The following is a 26,255-nucleotide window of genomic DNA, read 5'->3' as shown; positions in this document are numbered from 1 at the left end:
ATAACGTGAGCACTCTCAGATCCTTGCTGGAGTCATTATTTCCAATGCACTGGTGCCAATTAACTGTAATACCCTTTCCAGAGTATTTCTCATTATACATTTAAAATACATTTGGCTGATGATAATATGCTCACAGAGAGACTTGCGTGGATTATACATGAAGGGTGTTTTTTTCCTTTAAAGTTTTAGCTAAAAGCCTTCTGTGTGCAAAGGTTGCTAGGTTCAGTGGAGGCTGGTGGCTCCGATATAATTGGGCAGTAAATCCGCTCCGGGTTTCAGTCAGAACCAGTCAGAACTCTAAAGAAGCTATCCTTCACATTTTGGATAGTTCCTTTAGAGTTCTGGCTGGTTCTGATTGAAACCCGGAGCGGATTCACCACCCCATTGACGTTGGGGCCACCAGCCCCCACTGGCTAGGTTCAAGCATCCAGCATCTCCAGCTGAAAGAATGTCAGGTACCAGAGATTGGAAAGGGCTCTGCCAGAGACTCCGGAGAACAGCTGAAATAAAATAAAATAAAATAAAATAATGGGCTGTTAGAGGGTAGGATTCAGATGAGAAGGCTCAGATCTTCATATTTCGCACAGCAGTTCAAAATCACCAGCCAAAATCTGAATATATATGTTATGTTGTAGTGGATAGAGTACTGAACTAGGCCTGGAATGTCCCAGGTTCAAATCTGTACTCAGTCTTGAAACTCACCAGCTGACTTGGGGCCATTCACTATCTCTCAGCCTAAGCTCCCTCATAGAGTTGTTGTAATGATAAAATGCAGGTGGGAAAAGCCTACATACGCTGCCATGACTTCCTTGTAAGAAAGGTGGGATAATAATATTTATTATTATTAACAACAACAACAACAACAACAAATTTAGTAGTAGTATGTAAAACTGATTAGTTGGCATTTAAAAAATCCATTTTCAAGTTTATCCTTCTTCCTTAGCTAAAGGTTTATTAGCCTGTTTCAGGAAGAGCACCATGTTATAAAATGGAAGCAGTCCTCGTAAAGAAACAAAGCATACAAAGAATATTACATTCCCAGGCCTCATAAGTCCTAAAATCTCTTGCTGTGCCTAGCTGTTGGCTCTGAAATGCTGTCTCATCATTAGAATTAATTGTTCCTTTCACCTTACATTTCATTAAATGTGCCAAGGAAAATTGCCTCAAAAATTTAAGAGCACAGGTCATTGCATTTCTAAACTGAATCTCTCTGGGACAGCCCTAAAGAGATTGACTGGCTGTATAACTAACCATCATTTGCCGACTGTGTGGTCTTTCTGCCATCTTGTGGAGAAGCATCACTTAACTTCCAGAATTAATAGGAAAAACAGGGAATGATATTCTGATCTGCCTGGATTCCAACTGATCCAGTGTCTCTTTCCCACTCAAATATATCAGTTGAAATTCCTTTCTCACAGCTTGTTCGGTTCTGTATGCAGGCTGGTAACAACTCAAGGCTCAGGGAGCTTTTGATCAAAAGAGGAAGAGCAGGGTTTTCTAGCATGGGTGTTCACCCGTCTTTTCATGGAATAGAGCAACTACCAGGTATATATTGCTGGTGAGATTCTCTGTGGATTGATTCACAGATGTTCATCCTCTCAGCACCATGTTTTTTCAGTGGAGTCTGTTCATACATTCAGTTGTGATTCATCAAGCAGTCAACCCAAGAGAAATCTAGTGACGTACTTGTATACGCGTGTGTGAACCAAACTAAGCACGAAGCACCAAAGTGGTGGAAAATACATTTGTTTACACCTGAATCTGCTACAGTCACGTAGAAAGGGGGTGGGAGTGGTGATTTAAGGAGCAGAGGGGATTCATGGATAAGAAATGCAGACTCTCTCCTCACCTGTGGCTAACCTCCGTGCAGCCCCTCTGCCCAGGCTTTTCTCCCAACTGGGGTTCTGATACTACAAGTAAGTTGCTTTAAAGAGAGAAAAGCACCTAAGGAGAATTATTATTATTATTATTATTATTATTATTATTATTATTATTAAATTTATTAATTGCTCATCTGGCTGGTCACCCAGCCATTCTGGGCGATGTACAACATACAATAAAACAATTTAAAACAATAAAATTCTACAGTAAAAACATTTTCTAAAATACCCTAACCCACCGCAAATGCCTGCCTGAACAACCACGTTTTTAATGCACGACGGAAGCTCATTAAAGAGGGGGCATCCAGAGAAAAGCTGGATGGAGGTAAACTGCAGAGAGGAGGGGGATCTCTACACCTGAAGTTTGTTGCGCATTCCTGGTTGATCACTCACTGAATTGTGTGGGTCCATTAGATGACATTGTTGTTGTCCAGTCATTATTCCACTATTTCCTCCCACCTTTCCCATGTTTTTCTCAAATGGAAAAAAATGGGGTATTTTTGCAGATATGTGCAAATGGAGCACTATGCCCTCCCCATGTATTTCTCCCCTAGCATGAATGAAGCACTGAGTGTGGTTGTTGGGGGCGTGGTCATGATCTCTGTGGTGACGAAGGTCTGATGGTCGTTCAGCCTGAGCCATTTTGCCTTCTTGCCATTTTCAGCCTGCCTGTTCAAAACAGAGCGGGAGAGTGGCAGAGCAGCAGCGCATGGTGAGGGTGGGCGCAGAGCAGAGGAGCAGCACAGGGGCTGAGTGGCAGGGACAGGCCAAAAGCATGGAAGAGGGAGGCGGGGCCTGGGGAGATTGGTGGGGGGGCTGTCCGTATGTCAGTCCCCATCCACCACTAATGTGCAAGGGGAGGGAAAGGGGCAGGAACCCAGGAGCAAGTATCACTGAACCTGGAGCGTGTGTAATGCCTCTTCACGGAAACATAACGCTATGGGAATGGCCATCTACAGAGAAGGAAGCGTGTGCAAGGGGAATCAGTTGTGATCCTGCACAACAGAAAGCCCCATCTTAAATGCAGGATTTTAGGCTGGTATAGAAATCCCCCAAGAAAGTTCATCCACCCTCACCCAGATGACCCTTTTGCTCTTGAAATTAAACTCCACCCTTATTTCCTATGTGATTACAGCAGATCTGGCTTTAAAACAAGTGTGGGGAACTGCTTTTTTGTAGGGGGGATGATTGCATTTTGAAAAAATACCAGCAAGGTACATGGCAGTACAAATATACCAAGGATTTTGTATGAGAACTGCAATAAGCAAGGGCTCAATCAATAGGGTTGCACCCTCAGTCAATTTATGAGACGCCCTACAGCCAAAGCTCTCAGGGCGACGTACATAATAAAAGCAAAAACAATAAAACCAATGATAAAACCAATAATTAAACACATGAAAAGGTATTGTTTTCAAAAGCAGCAACAACAATTCTGCTCTGGATGGTTGGGGACTCCCTGGACCAAATTTTGGAGGCACACAGGATGCTGAAAGGGGAAGGCAGGGTTGGCCCTACCATTAGACAGAGAGAGGTGGCTCCCCCAGGCTGCAGATTTTGAGCATCATGAAAGGACAGCAAATCATCCGTCATTTAGTTTGTTGTTGTTATATTCTGACTGCCAGGGAAGGGGAGAAAAATGGCAGCAAAATGTCTTGGGTTAGACCTGGGAGGAATGACAGGACATTATTAAACACATGGCAGGCTGCAATACATAGGATTATGTTCCATGCAGTCTGGAGACTGCATATGCTCTATGATTCATTTACACTCCACTTTGTACTTTTCACAAAGTTAATCAAAATGATGAAAGAAACTGCAAAATCCATTAATATTTTAATATTAATATTTGTGCCTCTGAAAAAAATGAGCAGGACACCTCTGTCTGTCTGCCTGCCTTTCTACACCCTTTTTTTCTGGTCCTGTTACATTTTCAAGTACTTGAAAGGCTGTCACAAAGAGGAAGGCCAGGATCTCTTCTCGATCATCCCAGAGTGCAGGACTCTTGGTGTGATAACTTGTACTCAAGTGTACAATGTGCGATGACTGCCTGGAGCAGGGCTGGGCGAACTTTTTGGGCCCATGGGCACACTTGGCAATTTGAGAAACTGTTGAGGGCACTACCACAAAATGGCTGCCATAGGAGGCATGACTAGTTATACAGGACCAGTAACCTGTCCAAAAGACTAAATACAAGACAGAGGTGGGGTCTGAGCCCTAATACATTGAACAGCTCCTTTAAACCCACACTTTTCAATGCTAGCAGAATCTTATTTGTTAATATAAAAAGTGGGAGGGGTTGGGCATCTTGGTAGGCACCAAGAAAGGTGTCCGCGGGCACCACATTGCCTATGCCTGGCCTAGATTTCTCCATTCATAACTCCGAAGAAATTCCAAATTCCTTTACTATGTACAGTAAATATTGTTAATCTCTACTTTCCTACCTCCCAACACTAGCATTTTATTCAACAGTAATCCCAAAATTGGCCTGATGAAGAGTCCCATGTCCCTGATTGAGTAAATAATGTTAATTGTAAAAGGGACCACAAGAAACAACATAAAAGGAAAAGTTGTCTGGCGATGTGTGGCCTTGTGTCATGACAACTAAGAAATTTTATACAATATTTACACATACAAATCCCAAAGTTGCTTAAACAAATCTTACACCTCCAATACATTGAATCCTAAAGTGTTTTGCTGTTCACGTTTTATCTACTTGTTTCCATTGTAAGGAGGCAGTGTCATGGAACAAACGAGATCTAAAATAGAACTGCAGTCGAGAGCTGTTTAAGTGCCCTATTGTTAACACGTCTGCCCTCTTCTGAATGGATGCACATCATATCTCCAGGGAATGGAGGGCCTTCGCTGCTATCTCCGTTAGCATTAAAAAAGACTAGTTGTCCATAGGCACAGATGGAACAGTGGTGGTCAAAGGCACGAAGCATATTAGAAGTTAGAATATACTGTATTACACAATACACAGGACACAGAGTTGCTGCAGAAAATGACATCACTGTTCCAAGTTCTCCCATAACATGTAACATTACTTAGGGCTCCTTCACACCAGGCTTTTATCCTGCGATTGACATTGCTCCTTCTTTACATGATGCAATGACCCTGCCGTGTCCCTCCTGCACTAAATGCCCTTTGTTCCGTTTTTAAATAGATCACAGATAATGAGCTATCAAGTCACCCCAGTTTCCTCTGTGAAAAGACTTAAAGCAGCAAGAAGAGGAGCTAGATCAATGAAAGATAATGGAAGACTCAGATACAGGGAGAAGATGTGGGGGGGAAGGGGAAGGGAAAAAGAAAGCACATGTAAAGGGAGTCAGTTGTGATCCTGCGTTTAAAACAGAAGCAGAAAGCCCCGTTTTAAATGCAAGGTTTTAGGCTGGTGTAGAAATGCCCTTAACCTGTACTGGGATGTCATCACATGTTGTGTTTCTCAGTCCCCATCAGCAGTAACTGCCACATAAAGATGTCATCCCATGGGACTCATTGTGTGGGAAGGGGAAGGCCTTGGCATGCATGATGCCATTTGCAGTTTGTTTGCAATCAGAAAGAGGACTGAATGGTGCAGTGCAGCACCTCCTTTTTCAATTGCACCTAGGAGCCGAATCATATTGAGGTTTGCACCTAATCTTTCCCACAACCATTTTAGTTGTGTTCGACATATTTATACTCATTGACTAGGCTGTGATCAGATTATGTTTGTTCACCATTACATTACACTCTTTCTGGTTTTCTACCATGTCATTGGATTTATTTAGTTATTAGATTTGTTGACCCCTTTGATTGAGTGAGTGAGTGAGTGAGTGGTTGATTGGATTTGTACCTAGGGATGTCCCAATTTTGTTAAATCCATTCCATCTGTGTTTTGCGGATTGTCAGGTATCTTTTGTTCCGTCATCTGCTCACTGACGGAATCAGATTTTTCTCAATTTCCTGAACTTGTGTTTGCACTGAAAAGTGCACACTTGTGCAATGTGCACTTCTGAAAATCTGCATTTGTGCAAATCCTTCCATCCGCATTTTCATGCTTTAGTCTATGGGGGAAAATACACATTTTTGGTCAGCCCCCCACCCCCGTATTTCTTGCACTTTTGTCAATTTTCATACAATTCCAGAAAGTAAAAACCCGGTCTCCAAGTCTATGAAACATGAAAAAAGCCAGTCTGCTGCTGAATCTGTGGGTCAGATTTACAGAAGTCTGAACTCATTTGAATCCATTTCAGATTTCTCCAACACGCCTATTTGTACCCCACCTTTCTACCAAGAAAAATGGCACTCAAGGTGGCTTAGAATCATATATAAAACTTGCTTCCAACCATAATAAAACAAATGCATTAAAACACAATTAAAAGCACAACAATAACAGAATGAAAAAGCATCCAACCCAACAGATTCACTCACATGCCAATAAAAACTAGTGGAGGCTGGTGGCTCCGATTTCAGTGGGGCTGTAAATCTACTCTGGGTTTCAGTCAGAATCAGTCAGAACTCTAAAAAAAGCTATCCGAGGTGCTGAAATCACTTTGGGGATTGGCTTCAGAACCTTGGGTAGCTCTTTTAGACTTCTGACTGGTTCTGACAGAAACTCAGAGCAGATTTACAACCTGACTGAAATCAGAGCTACCAGCCTCAACTGATAAATCATCTTTGCCTGCTGGTGAAAGGACCCCAGAGAGGGAGCCAACCTCACCTCCCTTGGCAGGGAATTCCACAGCCTGGACCAGCCTCCGAGAAGGCCCTGTCTTGCGTCGCCACCAGACATGCTTTGGGAGATGGGGGTACTGAAAGAAAGACCTCTCCCCCATATCGTAAGACTCAGGCATGGTGTTTTACATGTTGGGTATCATCTTCCCCATCCCATTCTTCTCTTATTAATTTTGGAAGATCTAACCTGCCTTATATGTAAAGCCCAATTAGGGACGGATGGACTCACCTCCATCTGTGCTGTGCGCCGCTCACCAAACTCCCGCTGGCCATCCACCCCTGTTCGCCATGTGAGCCACCACACAGCCTGCAGGTTCCTGCTGAGCAGTGTGCAGCTGTCCAATCCCTTGCCGAGCTGCCATTTTGCAAAAAAAAAGGGGGGGGGGAAAGGCAGTTCGGTGTTTTTTGTAAATGTAATGTTGTGTAAATGGCAGCCATAAATGGGCCATTTATGCAACATGACAGGTATAAATAGGGGAAAAAATGAGCTGCAATTTTTTTGCAAAATGATGGCTTGGCAGACCAGTGGGGACTGATGCGCTTGCCCGACTAGGTACGCACATAACAGGGCAAGCACAGCAGTCCATGGGCTGGAGTCTGGGAGGCCAAGCCAGTGTGTGTGTGTGGAGTCAGCCAGACTCCACCCCCTTCCTGGATTCCTGTGACATCCCTCGGCCCAATATCCTTGTCTTCATGGGGTAGGGGGTGGCAACTGGGTATGAATCTTAGATACACCAGAGTGGGGTCAACTGCTAAGAGTAGCCCAATACAGACTTTCAGACAAAACCCACAAGAGCTTAAAGGGTGGTGGCAACATACGAGCCCTACCCATAATGTTTTCGAACATGCTAGCTGTGCCCTCTAGGGATGTACGGACTGTGTAAAATCTGCTCTGTCTGTGTTTCGCAGATTGTCAGGTGCCTTTCGTTCTGTCATCCGTCCACAGAGAATTGAGTGGTTTTTTTTCGCCATGCGGAAAAATACGGAAATAATTATGTAAATATTTACATAATTTGCCTCAGTATGTAATATTTAGTATACTGTCCCCCATTCCATTCAACATTTCCTCAGCAGAAACATGTATTTTTCTATGGATTTATATGTGTGAATTTCAGGAAAGTAAAAAAATCTTCCAAAAGTCCACAGACTCCACATGGTCTGGGGGGGGCACTCCACAATAGATTCCACAAGTTGGATTCTTAGAAATCCGAGCTCATTTCAATCTGTCTCTAATTTCTCCAGCATCTGTACTGCCCTCCCTCTTCCTGACTCTGCTGCATTGAGAAGCAAGGTTTGAAGGGGGATTCTAGCCACATTCACCCGAGCATGAATAGTTTATCAGGGTTTCCAATCTCCATGCGATTGGAAACCCTGATAAAGTAGAGGTCCCAATCATGAGGAAGATTCTATTTGCATTCAAGTGAATGCAAGGCGACGCCCCCTTCAGGCCTTGCTGCTCAGTGCCACAATGCCAGGAACAGGGAGGGTGGAGACAGGGATGTTGGGGAGGCACCCTTTCCACACCACATGTGCAGTCCACGCACATGGTTTGAATTGAACTGAATTGAAATTGAATTGAAATTGAATTGAATTATTTTGAAATTTGAATTGAATTTCAAAAAAAGGAAATGAATTTTAAAAAATGGAATTGGATTGAAATTGAATCGAATTGTTTTGAAATTTGAATTGAATTTAAAAAAATGATTTGATTTGAATTGAAAAAATGAAATGGAATGGAACTGGAAAAAATTGAATTGAATTGAGTTGTTTGAACTGAAGTGAAAAGTCATTGGGAATGGGTGGGGAGAAGGTAGGCAGAGAAGGGACTTTTGACTGTACATGCAAACATCACCAAAGGTTCTGCATTGGCTGTGGAAGAATTTCCTCCTCTTGCTGAGGCTGTTCAACATTCCCATCTCCTGAAACAGCGGAAGAGGCTGTGGGCTGCTGTTGCTAGCTGCAAAGACCATGGAGATCACAAGCTTTGGAGGAGCTTAAGAGAGAGGGCGGGTGTGTGTGTGTGAAGTCCAAGTATATAAGTAATTTGACAGATATGTGAAATGTCTCTGATTCTAGTAGTTAGTATTGCTATAATGGCAACTGATGCAAGCAAATAGGTTGTCTTGCCCAGTAAATTTTCATGACTGTGTGGCAAGGAGCAGAGCATACCCATTTCCTATCTCATTCTAAAGCTCTCTCATAAAATTCTAGCATGCTTTAAAAGGCAACGTGCATAATGCATTAAAGGCCCCAGAAGGACTGGCTCTGGCTGGCATAGTTTTAGCAGTGCTTTCTCCTGCAGGAGCTGCCCCAGTCATCTCTATGGGCTCTGTTGAGGGTTAGTTGCCCTCTGGAGATCCAGCTGGTGAGTGCCCCTTCTCAGCAGTGGCACCTAAACGTTCGGATTGCCTCCATCCTGGAGGCACAGCCAGGCCAGCTGTCTTGCTGCATAGTTCTAGGTGGCTTGTCAAAGCATTTCTGTTTCATCCAGCTTTCGATGTTTTAGGTTTTTGCTTGTGGTTTGATCTGGCTGTGCCTTCTGTAATGTCTGTGTTGTGATGCCTGTCAGCTGGGAATTATGATTTGTTTGAAATATTATTATTTTGCTGGGTGTGTATGTGTGTATTTATAGTTGCTTTTATAATACCCCACATTGTGCACACTTTGTTTTACGGTACATCACATTGTGCACACTTGGTGGGAAGATGGTTTATAAGTTTCTAAAAGTAAATAATGAAGTTATTTCATTATTAATATTAATAATATTAATAATGGGAATCAGGCTTCCTGCACTGAGAAGAGAAGACTGAGGGGAGATATGATAGCACTCTTCAAGTACTTGAAAGGTTGTCACAGAGAAGAAGGCCAGGATCTCTTCTTGATCATCCCAGAGTGCAGGACACGGAATAATGGGCTCAAGTTACAGGAAGCCAGATTCCGGCTGAACATCAGGAAAAACTTCCTGACTGTAAGAGCAATACGACAATGGAACCAATTACCTGGGGAGGTGGTGGGCTCTCCCACGCTGGAGGCCTTCAAGACGAGGCTGGACAGCCGTCTGTCAGGGATGCTCTGACTTGGATTCCTGCAATGAGCAGGGGGTTGGACTCGATGGCCTTGTGGGCCCCTTCCAGCCCTACTGTTCTATGATTCTATGATTCTAAGTTGCATTAATAACATCAATTATGTATGAAGTATGCCAATAGCTAGGCGTTGCACAGTAATTATGTGCTCAGGCTTTTTCTTTTGTAAATAGGCACACGGCATGGTTACTTCGTGTGAACAGAAAGGTCTCATTTGAATTGTCTATTAAACAGCTTGTGTGGTTTGCAGAGTCAATTAATCTCTTTGAGACAAGTAGATGAGCAGTAGATAGGACCTAGACAACACTGACCCCTGAATGGCCACAGTTTGAAAAACCCTGAATGAATTACTTTATGTTTAATTCAGCCCACGGCCCGTGACTAGTCTCTGTGAGGCTTACAGTGCTGCAGGGTGGCACACCCACTTTTCCCCACAGATAAGCCATCTGTAGCAAATGGGGAATGGGTCACTGTTTCCCTGATGCTAACAGCAGTGAGGAAATAGAGATCTATATCAGGCTTGCTGGGAGAGGGGGAGGAGAGGCTTTACCCTTGCTCCTCTCCCAGTAATCCTGGTGCAGACCACCGTCTCCTCGCTGCTAATATCCGAACCCTTCCCATCCTGAAATTTAATCCTCCCCAACTCTTCCTGCTGAGGTGTGCGTGTGTGCGTGAATGTGCGTGTACACACACAGACACACACACAGCGCTCCCACCCCAACATACACACCCTGGCACTGCATGCAGCCCTCAGTGCCAAAATGGCTGCCCTCCCTTGTTCTAGGGGACCCAGAGGCAGAAGTGTAATCAGAGCCGGACAGAAGGTGAAGTAGTAAAAAGTCACTTCAGGATCTGAGGGAGCAGAGGCAGGCACAAGGTCAAGGCAGGCAGGGGTCATTTGCCAAGGTCAAGGCAGGCAGAGTCCACTCGGCACAATCAAGCTGCTCAGGTTAAGTAGCTGGCTCTGAGGACCAGCACTTATAGGGCCCGGGGTGCTGGGATTGGCCGTGCCCAACCATATTTTGTCACAGGTGGTGTCCTTGAAGCCTAGTGCTCCATCTAGTCGGCTTCCAGCTGGAAGAGAGCACTGGTGGTGCAAGCGGTAAGGCACCAGAGCTGGACGTCTGATTTGGCTCCTCTTCTTTCCCCTCTGCCTGCTATTAGCTACTGCAGCAGCACCAACTAGTGATACTGACTCAGTTGCTTATGGAACGTCATGAGTGAACATCACATGTTGTCTTTCTTTCAGAAGGGTTATAGGGCAATGCACATCAGCACCTGTGCACTGGCCTGCCTGGGGGTACAGACTGGTGGCTGAATTGGTCTGCCCCATCCAGCTACTCAAATCACAGTCTCTGGGTTAAGTCAGTGTCCTCAGTGCTACTCAAAGAACTGCGCCTCAAGGAACACATATCAGCAAAGTCCTACAGAATCCTGTTGGTAGCCACTGGACATCTGATACTTTGTGTATATGGGTGCTTCTAGACAGAGGGCTCCTAGCACTAGCCAACAGAAGGTGGCTCGTTGTTCTGTCTTTTCTCCCTGGATGGATTTTCCACATTAAGAAAAAATATGGGAAAAGCAGCGGGGAAATGCAGGAGAGTTACAAATAGAAGAATCTGGACTGTCCATTAACATCTGTGAATAAGGCAGGTTGATGGAACCTTAAAAACTTTGTCTGGAAGCACCCCAAGTATATGTGTGTATACTGATGAAACCTTGCATATATATCATGTGCTCTAAGAATGTTATTTGCTCACCAGATGCCTTAATGCTAGCCTCACTTTTCTCTTGTCCGCCTTTGTTTATCCTACCTCAGTCTTTCATAACCAACCTGGGCATAGGTGTACTGCAAGTGGAGATACATTCATTTCCAACGCATCCAGCTTGCCTTCTCTAGATTCCCAAGTTTCTGGCTGGGAATTATTCAGGGCCGATCTACATTGCGCCCGCCATTGCAATGAATTCAGTGTCCTGTCGGGTTAAACGCTCTCGCATTAAAACGTGATTATTCACACTCACCCATTTTCCCCGTTGCAGTGCTTCATTGAATGTGCAAGCCTGGTTCACACTCGAGCGCTGTGCTGTTTTCCTGCGCACGCTTGTCTGATCTCAGATGCTAAGCGGGGTCGGCCCTGGGCAGTAGTTGGATGGGTGACCACCTGGGAATCAGGCTTCCTGCACTGAGCAGAGGGTTGTTCTATCCCTTCAAATGAGACTAAGTTTTACCCCCTCCTATCCCCTGCTCTGGATGTTTTTTTTTAAATTAAGGCATTATCCTCACAGAATCGGGGCTTCTCCATGATGTTTTTTTTTTCTAATTGAGGCATGATCTTCAAAGATTTGAAGTTGCAAAGCTTCACAACTTTGAAGCTTGGAAGATCATGCCTCAATTAGAAAAAAAACATCGCGGAGAAGCCCTGATTCTGCAAGGATAACGCCTTAATTTTTTTTAAAAAAACATCCAGAGTGGGGGATAGGAGAGGGTAAAACTTAATTTCATTTGAAGGGATAGAACAACCCCCTGCTCAGTGCAGGAAGTCTGATTCCCAGGCGGTCTCCCATCCAAGCACTGACCGGGACTGACCCCGCTTAGCTTCTGAGATCAGACAAGTGCGCGCACATCCAGCCCTTCACTTGTTGCTGAGGAAACAGGGGCTGCTGAGGAAGCTATTCGATCGGTAGCCAGAAGAAGACATGAGGCCATTGAGAGCTGTGATCGGACAGGAGGGAAATACAAACACCGCCGCATATGGACAGGCAGGAGAGGGGACTACAACTGGATACAGTAGCGAAGGCAGAAAATCAGAGCACATTAAGGGGAAATACCGGGATATAAGGGTATTGAAAGCAGGAGCACGGAAGTGGGAAATTCCAGTTCCAATTCGAGGCGGGTACTGCATAATGTGAAAGGCGGGCGGTGAAACCTCACTGGAAGCGAAAAAAGGCAGTAAGTGTAGATCCAGCCCCAGTCTTTGTTCTGCCACTAATGTTAGCAGAAGGGTTACATGTGGGATGATGGTGTATTTGTATTTGCCTTAACAAAATCTCTGTCCCATAGTTTCCTGAGGTCCTGTCCCTCAGTTTTCTTTCCTAGTCTGATTTAGATTTTGAAATATGCTATTAGATATAGAACTATGCTTGATATGCAGTAAGCATTCCCCAAACTCTCTTCTGCTTGGCTGTGCATTCACATTTCCTTCTGGGTCTCCTTCTAGCAGAGGTTATAAAATACTAGACTGGACCATCTTGTTTTCAATTCTGATGTGTTTTGCAAAAATCTAACACTCGCTGTCTTTTCTTACTGAGCCAGATCACTCCTGCAGACATCCAAGTAATGATGATCAGCATCTCTTGTTCTTGGTCATGATGACTCAGCTCTAAAGTATCTTTGTCTGTCTAAGTTGAAATTGTGTGTACATGACTTGACCAGTTTCCAAAAACAACTGCCTATTAGGCCATTCACTATACTTTGAGTCCCATTGAACTCAGTGAGATTTACTTCTGAGTAGGCACGCATAGGATTGTGTTGTAACTGATTTCAATGGGACCCAAGTTCTACTAACTTGGTCTGGATCCAACCCATTCACAACAGACAAGTTATGTATTCAAAACAAGTATACTAATATAGAATAAACATGCACTAAGATAAATCTCCTTACAAGCCAAATTATAGAAGTCTAATATTCAATATTTCAGTACTTGATTACAGCAATAAAAAGGTCTTATATGTATTAAAAGGTCTTATATGGCAACTCATATAAGAAACAAATTAATCCCAAAGCTTCTCAAAAGCTTCTCAGTGTCGTCTTCTGTCATGTAGATGCACAAGAGTTGTTAAGTTTAGCCATCAAGGCCAAGTGAGAAGCCTTATGAAACCACTCATTCACGGATGGTGCAGAAAAAAGGCATCATTTGAAGGCAATTAAGGTTTTTGCAGCATCAGCCTTTTAACCCTTCCCCCATGCAAATTCTCTAACATAAATCTCCCACCCCAGGTGTGATTTGCCCCATGGGTGTGTGTGTGTGTGTAATGCAGGTATCTGTATTTTTGCCATTGGAGCTAAGAACAGGTTCCCCAGTTTAGATTGGAGAAATGGTATGGAGAGAAAGAGTTAAAAATAAACCTTACCTGGTATCGCTGCTCTGATCAAATGTGGAGCCCCCTGCATCTTTAAAAAACTTTTTTAAAAGGTGGAAGGCCACAGTTCTCCTATGTCACACGTGGTTTGGTCATACTCTACTCAGCACTGTCTAGGACTCATCTGGAGTGCAATGTTCAATTCCGGGCACCACACTTTGAGAAGGATGCAGACAAACTGGAGAGGGTTCAGAGGAGGGCAACAAAGATGCTCAGGGGACTGGAAACAAGGCCCTATGAAGAGAGACTGAAAGAACTGGGCATGTTTAGCCTTGAGAAGAGAAGACTGAGGGGAGATAGGATAGTGCTCTTCAAGTACTTGAAAGGCTGTCACAGAGAGGAAGGTCAGGATCTCTTCTTGATCATTCCAGAGTGCAGGACATGGAATAATGGGCTCAAGTTACAGGAAACGAGATTCCGGCTAAACATCAGGAAAAACTTCCTGACTGTTAGAGCAATACGACAATGGAACCAATTCCCTAGGGAGGTGGTGGCCTCTCCCACACTGGACGCATTCAAGACGAGGCTGGACAGCCATCTGTCAGGGATACTTTGACTTGGATGCCTGCATTGAGCAGGAGGTTGGACTCGATGGTCTTATAAGCCCCTTCCAACCCTACTATTCTATGATTCTAAGTGATGGAGCAGTACAAATAGAAGCAGTAGAATGTGGGAAGAAACAGTGGCGGTAGCTGTGAACCTCCCAGCACAGTAACATTTGGTTTGCCCTGTGTCTTCTTAAGTGCACACTCCCAGCTGTTAGATCAGCAAACATTTTTCACATAGGCCCTGCTCAGAAGTAATTAAATGCACAAGCAACAGCAAGTCTCAATCCGCCCCTGCAGTGCAGCCACAAGGAGATGGAAAGCATTTGTTTCCACTTTTAAACTACCCAGAGTTCCTTGTTATATCCAAACTTAAGGGAACTCTGCTTAATTCAAGCCAAGATCAAACCGTTTATGATCATGGTTTGTTTTCAGATGATAGTTTAAATGAACCAAAGTTCTTCCTCATGGAGATAAGGCTATCAATGGCTACTAGTTGTGATGGCTATATATTCCCACCAGTAGTAGAGGCTGTTGCTGGGGAACATGAGTTGCTGAGTGCTTTTGCACATATGTACTTGTGGGCTTTCCACAGGCTACTGCTTGGCCACGGTGTGAACAGAATGCCAGACTAGATTGGTCTTTGGTCTGATTCATCAGGGCTCTTCCTGGGTTGGATCCAGGATCTGCCTTCCTCAAGAGAAAAGGCTCTGCTCACAGAAGGTCCCTCTGCCCAATTTGTGGAGATCTTCTGTCCCACCCACACCACAACTCACCCCATTCAGTAGGGTTCTCCTGACTCTCTGGGTGGGTTCACACCATCATGGAGAGAAAATAAGCCACAGTGGCGTGTGCCATCTATTTATTTATTTATTTATTTATTTATTTATTTATTTATTTATTTCATCTCTATACCACCCAATAGCCGAAGCTCTCTGGGCGATTTTTATGCATCTAATTAGCATAATTACCCTCACCTAGCATGGGGTGTTGCAACATCTGAACCTGGTGAGGGTGGCTTGTTGGCGTGCTTTAAAAACCATCCTGAAATTCTAGAACAAGCCATGGTTTTCAGGGTGGTTTGTAAAGCACCCCAGCTAACACCTTCACTGGGTTCTGATGTCAGGACAACCTGTGCCTGGTGAAGGTAATTATGCTAATTAGGCAACCTGCATGGGGAGGGAAAATAAGCCACTATAGCTTATTTTCCCTCTGTGATTGTGTGAACCCAGTCTCTGTGTCGCATGTTTATTTATTTATTTATTGCATTTATATCCTACTTTTTTTTCTCTTGCAAGGAACCCAAGGTGTCTTACATTATCCTCCTCCTCTCCGTTTTATCCTCACAACAACAACCCTGTGAGGTAGGTTGGGCTAAGAGTCTGTGACTGGCCCAAAGTCACCCAGTGAGCTTCCATGGCCAAGTGGGGACTAGAACCCGGATCTCCCGGCTCCCAGTCCATCACTCTCATCACTACACTACATTAGCTCTCCAGTTCAGTGGGCTGGAGGGACTGCAGTGGGAAAGAGGGGGTGGGGAAATCCACTTCCACCAGTGTAGTTGATCCAGGTTAAATCTGCATCCAACCCCCTATGTTCTTATGTTCCAAGCGTGGACATCACAAAAAAAAAACCTCTGGAGGAGGGTGGGGGGAGGGTGCAAGCCCAAGGCTTGCTGCTGCTTGTGTATGTAGAATGAAACTGCAGTTTAGCACTATGTCCCAAGTGGGCCACAGTGTTCGTTTATTGAGCCCATTTTAAAAATTCATCACCATGGTGTATCCTGAGGGTAATTCTGGTAATTTAAAGCAACCCCCCCCCCCCCGACAAAACAAGTTTTCCTATTCTTAGACAAATTTGTTCATGGTAGAATACAGTGAAAAGGAACGTGTTGGTGCTTCATACTATAAATATGGTAGAGGCTAACTCTGAGCAGAAAACAATGTGGATATGCCAGAACACCCAGTCTTGCAGGGAAATCTCCATTACTGAGAACAGCTGGTGCTGAGCTGTATTCCTTGTTTTGACGCAATTGTTTGTGTGAGTCAGTATTCTCCACAGTCATGATTTATCAAGAGAAAGTATTATTCTTAGTCACTTAAACCTGGAAAGAGCCCTAGGTTGGGCTATGTCTGATAAATTCCGGGGCAAGTAAGGCTATAAGCTTTTAAAGATGCAGGTTTTACTAAATGTCAAACTGGCTCAAATGAGTCATTTAGCAGGATTTCAAATGGATGACGTTGATGAAGTAACCTTCTTTAAAGCTATCAGTTTCCTCATGTGAAGAAGAGTTTCAGTATTTGTGAAGACTGCCTAAGATTTCTGAAAATTTCAGGTGGATGTTGTTAAGTTTGTTTATTGGAATAGGCTAGAAGACATGCATCAAATGAGGGTTTCTTTATCCCAAACTACAGGGCTCTGACATTGCATGGCCCAGGCTTTGCTTCCCTCAAGGAACTGAAGGTGACAACGTCCAGTAATTTCTGATTCAGAAGAAATATACATCCAATAGCTAGCTTGTCCATTTGGAACCAAGCACTCTGTTTCTGCAATGGAAGGTGGGACCTTTTTAGATAGTTGCACTGGATACATGATATATGTATTGTAAATGCAGGTACACATTAATACATGAGGATGTTGTATACTGAGTCAGACCCTCTAACCTAGGACTTATTTATTTATTTATTTATTAAATTTATTAATCGCCCAACTGGCTGGTCACCCAGCCACTTACTTTGACTGGCAGCAGCTCTCCAAGGTCTCAGAGAGAACTCTTTCTTAGCTCTGCTACCTCAGAGTAGTGTTACGTTCTTCACCTCCGCCATGTGTCCCTGATGCCATTTTACTTTTCAAAACAGGGCCTGCAAGGCTTGATTTCCAGGGGAGAAATGCAGGAAGGAAAAGGGCACTGATAATTTCCTTGCCTATTACTTTTGCCTTTCAACTTCAAAAGACACTTTTCCCACTCCAAATTCCAGAGCCATCGTTGCAATGGAAACACAAATTGGATGGGTGGGGTAGGGTGGTGGTGAAGAGAATTGGCAGAAGACAGTTGGAGAGGAAGAGGAAAAGCAGCAGGAGAAGGAAGGGTTAAATGCTCTCCTCTTTCTGCCTACTGGAAATTGGGTCTTCACAGCCCCATTTTCCAAAGGACAGGCTGTGGCTGGGCATTGAGGACATGTAAGATCTTGTCAGATAGAGGGTGGAGTGAGACTGGACCTCCTTGTGATGGCCCCACCCCGCAACATACACACACTATAGTGCAGATATCTGCAAATATGAGCTACTCATTCACAGGTACTCCATGTGATTGGAATCCTTGTGTGATTGGGGGTCCTAATCTCATGGAGCATCTACTCCTGAAGAGCTGATCATGAGTAGGAGAACCTTTGAAGACTTCGGTGCTCAACCTGTGGATATGGCAGTCAGTGTGCTGCGTGCAATACTGGGGGTGAAGTCAGGAAGCGCAGACCCACTCCATTGTCCACGCGATTAGTCTGTGTGACTGTAGCCATGAAATTAAAAGATGCTTGCTCCTTGGGAGAAAAGCTATGGCAAATCTAGACAGCATAGTAAGAAGCAGAGACATAACCTTGCCATCAAAGGTTCGTATAATCAAAGCTATGGTTTTCCCAGTAGTAACGTATGGCTGTGAGAGCTGGACTATAAGGAAGGCTGAGCGCCGAAGAATCGATGCTTTTGAACTGTGGTGCTGGAGAAGACTCTTACGAGTCCCCTGGACTGCAAGGAAGTCAAATCAGTCAATCCTAAAGGAAATCAACCCTGAGTGCTCATTGGAAGGACAGATACTGAAGCTGAAGCTCAAATAGTTTGGCCACCTAATGCGAAGAGAAAACTCCCTGGAAAAGCCCCTGATGCTGGGAAAGATTGAAGGCAAAAGGAGATGGGGATGGCAGAGGATGAGATGGCTAGATAGCATCACCGATGCAATGAATATGAACTTGAGCACACTCTGAGAGAAAGCGGAGGACAGGAAGGCCTGGCATGCTATGGTCCGTGGGGTCATGAAGAGTCGGACACGACTTAACGACTGAACAACAAAGTACTGTCCAAAGAGGGCTGCAGTGGAGGCACAAAGTATAGTTGTGCCCTCAAGATACTTTCAACTGCAGATAGCAAGAATTAAATATGGGATTTTTTGAATTCAAGGTACATATTCTACAAGTGGGCTATAGCATTTTCTTTCTATTTTGTTGACCTATGCTGAATTTTTTGTTGTGGTTGTTGAAGCTTCCTTCTAAGATTTTTTCTTTGATGGTTTTGTTTATTGGTGTTTAATTTGCTTTGTTTACTCGTTTTTCTGTAGTTTGTGTTATCCACCTTGTGGCCTGCTGGCCCAAAAGGCAGGGTGTTAATATTTTAAATCAAACAATCAACAGACTGTTGATAAGCATCTTTGATTCCATGCAGACCCCTTGTAATGACTTAAGGAGCTGTAACAGCAGTGCTTGGTGGATCGCACCCCATATCACAACTCATGGTAAGATAGCTATGACGTTGTTGATAGACGTGACCAATAACTCCTGACATTTATATTTATTTATTTATTTATTTATTTAATTAAGTAATTAATTAAATTTATTAATTGCCCATCTGGCTGGTCACCCATTGGTAGTACCCCCTCTCTATCACATGAACCCCCCCCCCCACAATGTTTGTTGCAAAACACAGTGTCATCTAAAACAAATGTCTTGGATCCTAAGATAAATGAATGAAGTGGGATGGAACCAGGATGGAGGGGCTCTGCTCAGGGAAGGTGCCTCTGCCCAATTTGGGGGAATCCCTTCAAACCACTGCACCACAAAATACCCATTCAGCGGGGGCTCCCAACCACCTGGAGGGGCTGGAGGGGCTGCTGTGGGGCAGAGGGGGTGGAAAACGCCACTTCCACCTGCACAGTTGCACACACCTAAATCTGAATCCAGCCCAGTGAACAGAAGAAAAGTTTTCTGCCCCCCCCCCCCGGTAACTGCCTGTGTCCCCAGAAAAGCCTGAACAATTCAAGCTGGAGCAAAATCAGAAGGAACCTCTGCCTCATTTTGTTATTGAATTTCTATTGTTTTATACTATGCAATATTGTATCCAAATCTCAGTATAATGAGTTACCACCTTCATCATAGTTCACTAAATCACTAGTGCTAGCACTGTTTATGCTGCACTAGTGTAACCCAACAGCTACACAAGGTAACAAACGCAACAGGAAAAAGCAGGGAGTGTACACCTTGTTTTGAAGAAAAATTGCGATCTCTTTGCCACCATGCTACTAAATTTCAGTGGCAAACCACCATTGTTCCCCATTGTGCTAGTTGTGCTACAAAAGCGTTGGCCTATGGGCATCTCTACACCAGCCTAAAATCCGGCATTTAAAACGGGGCTTCCTTCTTTCATTTTAAATGCAGGTTCACGACGTGGAAGGGAAGCATGTGTAAAGTGAAAGGATCACTTTACACATGCTTCCCTTCCCCCTCCCCTTTCCCCTTCCTTATCCCCCTTATCTGAGTCTTCCATATGTTTCATTGGTCTCACTCCCCTTCTTGCCGCTTTTCCTCTTCCTCAGGGACGGAACTCAAGCGGAACAGAAGCGGGTTAATTTGATAGCTCAGTAACTCCGATCTATTTAAAAATGGAATAAAGGTCATTTAGTGCAGGAGACGCCCTGGAGGTTCATGGTGTCATCTAAAGGCCCACAAACTTCCGTGAGTGAGCAATCCCAATAGCAGGATAAAAGCTCCATATGAAGGAGCCCTATACTAGTGCAACATCATTAGGCCTAGCACTGGGACACCATTTGATACTATCTTGTGCGATGGAAAATTGCTGTTACCTGGCCTGAGTCCTCTGGATAAGGTAAGGTATAATTGTGTGTAAATAAATAAATACATAAAGTATATATATGCATAGTCTGCAGTTAGCTCATCTGTAATGTTGTATGGCCTTGGGACAGTATGCAAAGTGTCCAGCCCCATCTTGTCAAGGTCATACCTGCTCTCAGCAAATACCCTTTGTACCTCAGACCTCGGTAATACCTGTTAAAGGTGTGCAACTGCTAAATGTATCCTTTAACTTGAATAATCTTGCCTTAAACACCACTAGTATTTTCATGACTTTTAGAGCAATGCAGTTAATCCTTCATATCCACACTGGAAAGCTCTCCTCTTCTGTGCAAATGTTGAGGAGGGAAGAAGGCAGACAGATTTAGCATTCAAGAATAGTTTTTTGGTTTTTTTTACTGGCTTGTAGAGTTCCAGACATTGGCATACAAGCTTATGTGTCAAATGGAAGGCATGGAGGCCTTGTGGCCTTTTTGTTTTCTCTTGGGCATAAGCCTATGAAGCCTACAAAATCCAGCGCTTTTCTGTCATATTGAAAGGGGGTTTTCATTGCTAGGCAAAGCAGATTTGCCAAAACCTCTCTACTCTGAGAAGCACTGGCTAAAGGCCAAAAATGTGTCATCGTTGTTTAAGTGTGAATTGTCCCACTGCTTTATTTTAATCTTGCACAACACAGCCTCTATAAATTGCATTCCTCTATGTTCATACTAAACGATGAAGATACACTCCAGGTGCTAATGGGAGTTGTTCCCTCTCCCGCGCCCCATCTTCCCTCTCCCTCGCCCAGCCTGGGAAATCAAAATCAACCTGGGTCTGTTTACTGTACCACTGCTTGGCCCATGATACTGTGGCCCAGAAGGTGCACAGATTTCTCACAGCCTCTCTTGAATCTTCATTTATGTGTCTGTCGGATGGGCAGATGAAAGGCAGGCTACTCAGCATGCAGATGATACTGCAGGTTAGCTCACAGCTGAGAAATGATGGGGCGTTTTTTCCTTGACTGGCTAGCAAGTTCTCCTCTTGTCAATAAAAAGAGCTAGACCTTCAAAACAGTTACACTAAATTGCTGGCAAATCTATGATGCAGCTTTATTACACGCACGCACGCACGCAGGCACGCAAATAGGATTTCTAAGAACCTCGGGGTCTAGAAACTAATTTGGGTGGGGCAGGATTTGGGAAAGAGACCTTAGTTCATATTCTAACAGCTGTAACACTGCAGACATTGCTACACAAACTGGCTTGTGCGACTTATACTACATAGTATGATGTTTAGAAGGTGGCTTTCATGAGCCAGGCTAAATTAATTGTATGAATGTTTTGCTACACAGAATAAACAATTTTGAACATGTATGCATGTATGGAGATGTGTTGCCATCGCACAAAGAGAAATTCTCAAGCAATATTTTCCCTCAATAAGGACATAAATACATTGTTCCAACACTTATGTTAAAAAAAAAATACAGTGACACTGCACTTTTCCAATCCTTCTTGCATTTTTTCTTGTCTGTCTCTTTAAAAAGCTTCCGTATTGTCTTGGGCTCCCCTGGAAATGCAGTAAGGATTCCTATCACATCTAGGTTGCCATAGCAACAGCAGCCATTCCCATAATGAGCTGCATCATCTGAACTGATGTCACAGCATCATGCAGCAGGTCAAACAAGGCACCTCCTAGTATCGCATCCTACAGATTGGGCTGTAAACATCAAAAGAGGATGGTGTGAGTAGGAGATGGTGAGTGTTAACATGAGCCTTTTCTTATTTGTGAGTGCCGCTTGCCGGATCTGTACGAGTCTCTTGTATTATTAGAGTGTCTGAGTTTTGCCTCCTGAAAGATGCTGCATGCCTAAATATAATTTTTCAGGCAGAAAGGCTTACACAAAGGCCTACAAGAGCCAGATAGAACCAAAAACATGTATAACTGATCTTACTGCTTTCCTGAAAAGGTGCACAATATATTTGAATTCTATACCTTAAGCTCTGGTGCACCTTGTGGATGTATTTCTTATGTGGAAGTAAGAGCTTATTCCTATATCTTGGAGCCAAGAAGATTTTTTTTAAAAAAAATGCATATCCACCTATATTTTTATGAGAAGCGTGCTTCCTATATTCTTAAACTCTGGACATTTTTGATGATTTGTGGCATCATCATTTACCTCTGGTGGGGTTTGATAGCAGGATAGCAGGTTAAAAATGCTAACCAATGCTGAATAAGCAGTTGGCACAGCATTGATTTTAAATGGGATTCTGTGCTGTTCTTGTTTTATGGTTTATAAATATAAGGAATACAAAGTCTGTCTGTCCGTCCATTCCCAAAAGTCATGGAGGCGGGGATTTCCCCCTACCTAAGAATGTTGTTCTTAATCTGGAGAAGGGATATTGAGTGGATCTTGGGCATACCCATTTACGGGAAAGAAAGAAAGCCTTCTACTGCAATTGCAGTAAAGGTGTAGCCAACAAAACCAGTCTCTCAGCTGGTATTGCTGACCTTAATTAAATATAGTGAGAATATTAGTGGTTGTACTAACTTTCTCTTAACAGAGAAAATGCACATCTTAGACCATGAACTGTATGTATGTTTAACATCAGGGCAATTTTCAGTAGTTATTGATGGGATCTAAATGTCTTTGCTTCATAATCACATTTTTTTGTTGGTGGTAGTGCTTCTGGGATTCAACATGGTTTTCACATAACTTGCAATGTAACCTGGATGGGTGGGATAAAGCAATTCATTGTCTCTGAATGTTTAGATGAGTCATTGTTTCAGCCGTTTGCTGTGAAAGGGAAAGAAAATACCAGACACGTGTCGGTTTAACTGGCCGACATGTCCACTAGGAATTAGGGAGCGGCCTCCATCTCTGCCTTGCTTATCATAGTTCTTATTTTTAAAATGCAGCTGGAAGAGGGGAGAAAATAGATGCGATTGGAGGTGGTTTTGTTGTTTGATCAAACATCTAAACAGTAAAAAGAAAGAGAAAACTCACAGTATAAGCATACTTATACAAAGTGTAAAAGAACAAATGTTGTAAAGAGCTAATTGTTTTTCATAGCCATAATAAGCACAAAGGCCTCATCTGGCATTATCTGTAATGGATCTTTTTGCTCTTAATTAGGCAGCCTGCATTGTAACCTATGTGCCTTATCCAGCATGGTCTAAGTATACATCTGTTCTTTTAAACCAGGAAAAGACATTAGTGAGTTCTTTATTTACTGTGATGGTTAAAAAGGGACATTGTGTTGTCCTATGAAAAGAAGTCTCCCGGGACTACTGGGTGTTCACCAGCCATGCAAAAGCCATGAGTTAGCAAGACAGGGAATGTCTGGCTACTGGCTGGATTATGAACCTGAAGCAAATAAGTTACTATTTGGGAATTAACCCCAGGAGCAAATGCTTCTTGTTCAGAAAAGCAGCATAATTAATAACCAGCAGCCAGACCATTATTGTCTGGAACCAAAGAATTTCTCAGCAATAGCCGTATGTCCCTGGAACAGAGGAAAAACATAAAATGTGTATGTGCCTATAACAGACATAAATTATGGCCACCATATAGAGAAAAGAAAACACACATCATCTCAATGCATCCCGTTTTATGAAATATAACTGAAGCTTTTATTTTATTTTAAAATACTTTTTTAACAATTAAAAGTCTGAGTCTACTCATTCAAGTATCCTAGAATGCTCAAGGCATGCTATCTGCTGTGTAGGGTATGCCTAATATCTTAAGCACTTAAGGCTAGAAGTGGATAGCAGGAGGGGGAGTATCCTAACAGGATCCATACAGGTTATATTTCCCTGAAATATCTAATTTTGCTCCACATCAGTGAGAGGGTGGGTGAAGACGGAGTTAGGCAGAACAGTTTCACTGAGCTGATCATAGTCTTGTACCTAAGAACATAGGAGAAGCACTGCTGGATCAGACCAAAGGCATATCTAGTCCAACATCTGTTCCTATAGTGGCCAACATGATGCCTATGGGAAGCCCACAAACAGGACATGAGTGCAAGAGCACCATCCCATTCATGTTCCCTAGCAACTGGTACTGAGAGGCATAGTGCCTCTGATATATCACGACTAGTAGCCATTGAGAGCCTTTTCCTTCCCTTAGCACACAGTTGCCAACTGTGGAGGGATCACAGGTCAGTGGTAGAACACACACCTTGCATGCAGAAGGTTCCAAGTTCTATCCCTGACATATCCAAGTAGGGTGGGACAGTTTCTATCTGACACCCCAGAGATCCACTACCAGTCAGTGGGGACATTAGATTAGATCGTCTCAATGGACAAATGGTCTGACATAAGGCAGCTTCCTATGTTCCTAGGTGGACAGCCTTGGGGGAGAGTTGCATGCTCGGTGAAGTGCCTTATGTTATTGCTATATAATGTGGCTGCATTTGCAAACAGTTTTTGAATCTCTTCTCTCAGGCATTTGGCAGCATATAATGAGTTTTAATTAGATCCTGGATCATCCTTGGCTGATTGTTTAAAAATCGTTTTTAAAAATCATTTTTAGATACATGTTGCGTGCTATGTGTGCTATCTGTTTCTATGTCTGTCCGTAAATGGTTTTTGTATTCTGTATAATATCTTTTAATGGTTTTGATTTTTGTGAACCACCCAGACAGCTTTGGCTCTGGGGTGGTATAGAAATAGAATAAATGAATGACATGAATGAATAAATAAATTGACTTAATGGAGGCTGGTGGCTCCAATTTCAGTGGGGCTGTAAATCCATTCTGGGTTTCAGTCAGAACCAGCCAGAACTCTAAAGGAACTATCCAAGATGCTGAATCTATTTTGGGGTTAGGGTTCAGCACCTTAGATAGCTCCTTCAGAGTTCTGGCTGGTTCTGTCTGAAACCCAGAATGGATTCACAGCCCTACCAAAATCGAAACCACAACTAGAAACTTTAAAATAAATTTGGCCAGTCTTCTAGAAGCCCCACCCCTGTGCATTTTCCCCATATTCTATAAAATTATGTTTATTTCTAAAGCATCATCTCTCTCTCTCTGTTTCTCTCTCTCTGTCTCTCTCAATATTGGCATTGTTTCCCCTTGAAAATACTCATTGGTAATTGTTGTTGTTCAGTCGTTCAGTCGTGTCCGACTCTTCGTGACCCCATGGACCATAGCACGCCAGGCCTTCCTGTCCTGCGCTCTCTCCCGGAGTGTGCTCAAGTTCATATTCATTGCATCCGTGATGCTATCTAGCCATCTCATCCTCTGCCGTCCCCTTCTCCTTTTGCCTTCAGTCTTTCCCAGCATCAGGGTCTTTTCCAGGGAGTTTTCTCTTCGCATTAGGTGGCCAAAATATTGGAGCTTCAGCTTCATTATCTGTCCTTCCAATGAGCACTCAGGGTTGATTTCCTTTAGGATGGACTGATTTGACCTCCTTGCAGTCCAGGGGACTCGTAAGAGTCTTCTCCAGCACCACAGTTCGAAAGCATCAATTCTTCGGCGCTCAGCCTTCCTTATAGTCCAGCTCTCACAGCCATACATTACTACTGGGAAAACCATAGCTTTGATTAGACGGACCTTTGTCGGCAAGGTGATGTCTCTGCTTCTTACTATGCTGTCTAGGTTGGCCATAGCTTTCCTCCCAAGGAGCAAGCGTCTTTTAATTTCATGGCTACAGTCACCGTCTGCGGTGATCTTGGAGCCCAAGAAAGTAAAATCTGTCACTGCTTCCATTTCTTCCCCTTCTATATGCCAGGAAGTGATGGGGCCAGATGCCATGATCTTAGTTTTTTTAATGTTGAGTTTCAAACCAGCTTTTGCACTCTCCTCTTTCACCCTCAACAAGAGGCTCTTGAGATCCTCTTCGCTTTCTGCCATTAGGGTGGTATCGTCTGCATATCGGAGGTTGTTGATAATTCTCCCGGCAATCTTAATTCCGACCTCTGATTCATCCAACCCAGCATTTCTCATGATGTACTCTGCATATAAGTTAAATAAGCAGGGTGACAATATGCAGCCTTGTCGTACTCCTTTCCCAATTTTGAACCAATCGGTTGTTCCATGTCTGGTTCTTACTGTTGCTTCTTG

Source organism: Heloderma suspectum, chromosome 1, assembly GCF_057233095.1.
Source record: "Heloderma suspectum isolate Gila_16-S chromosome 1, 16-S_ref, whole genome shotgun sequence".
NCBI lineage: Eukaryota > Metazoa > Chordata > Lepidosauria > Squamata > Helodermatidae > Heloderma > Heloderma suspectum.
This window is presented reverse-complemented; position numbering follows the sequence as displayed.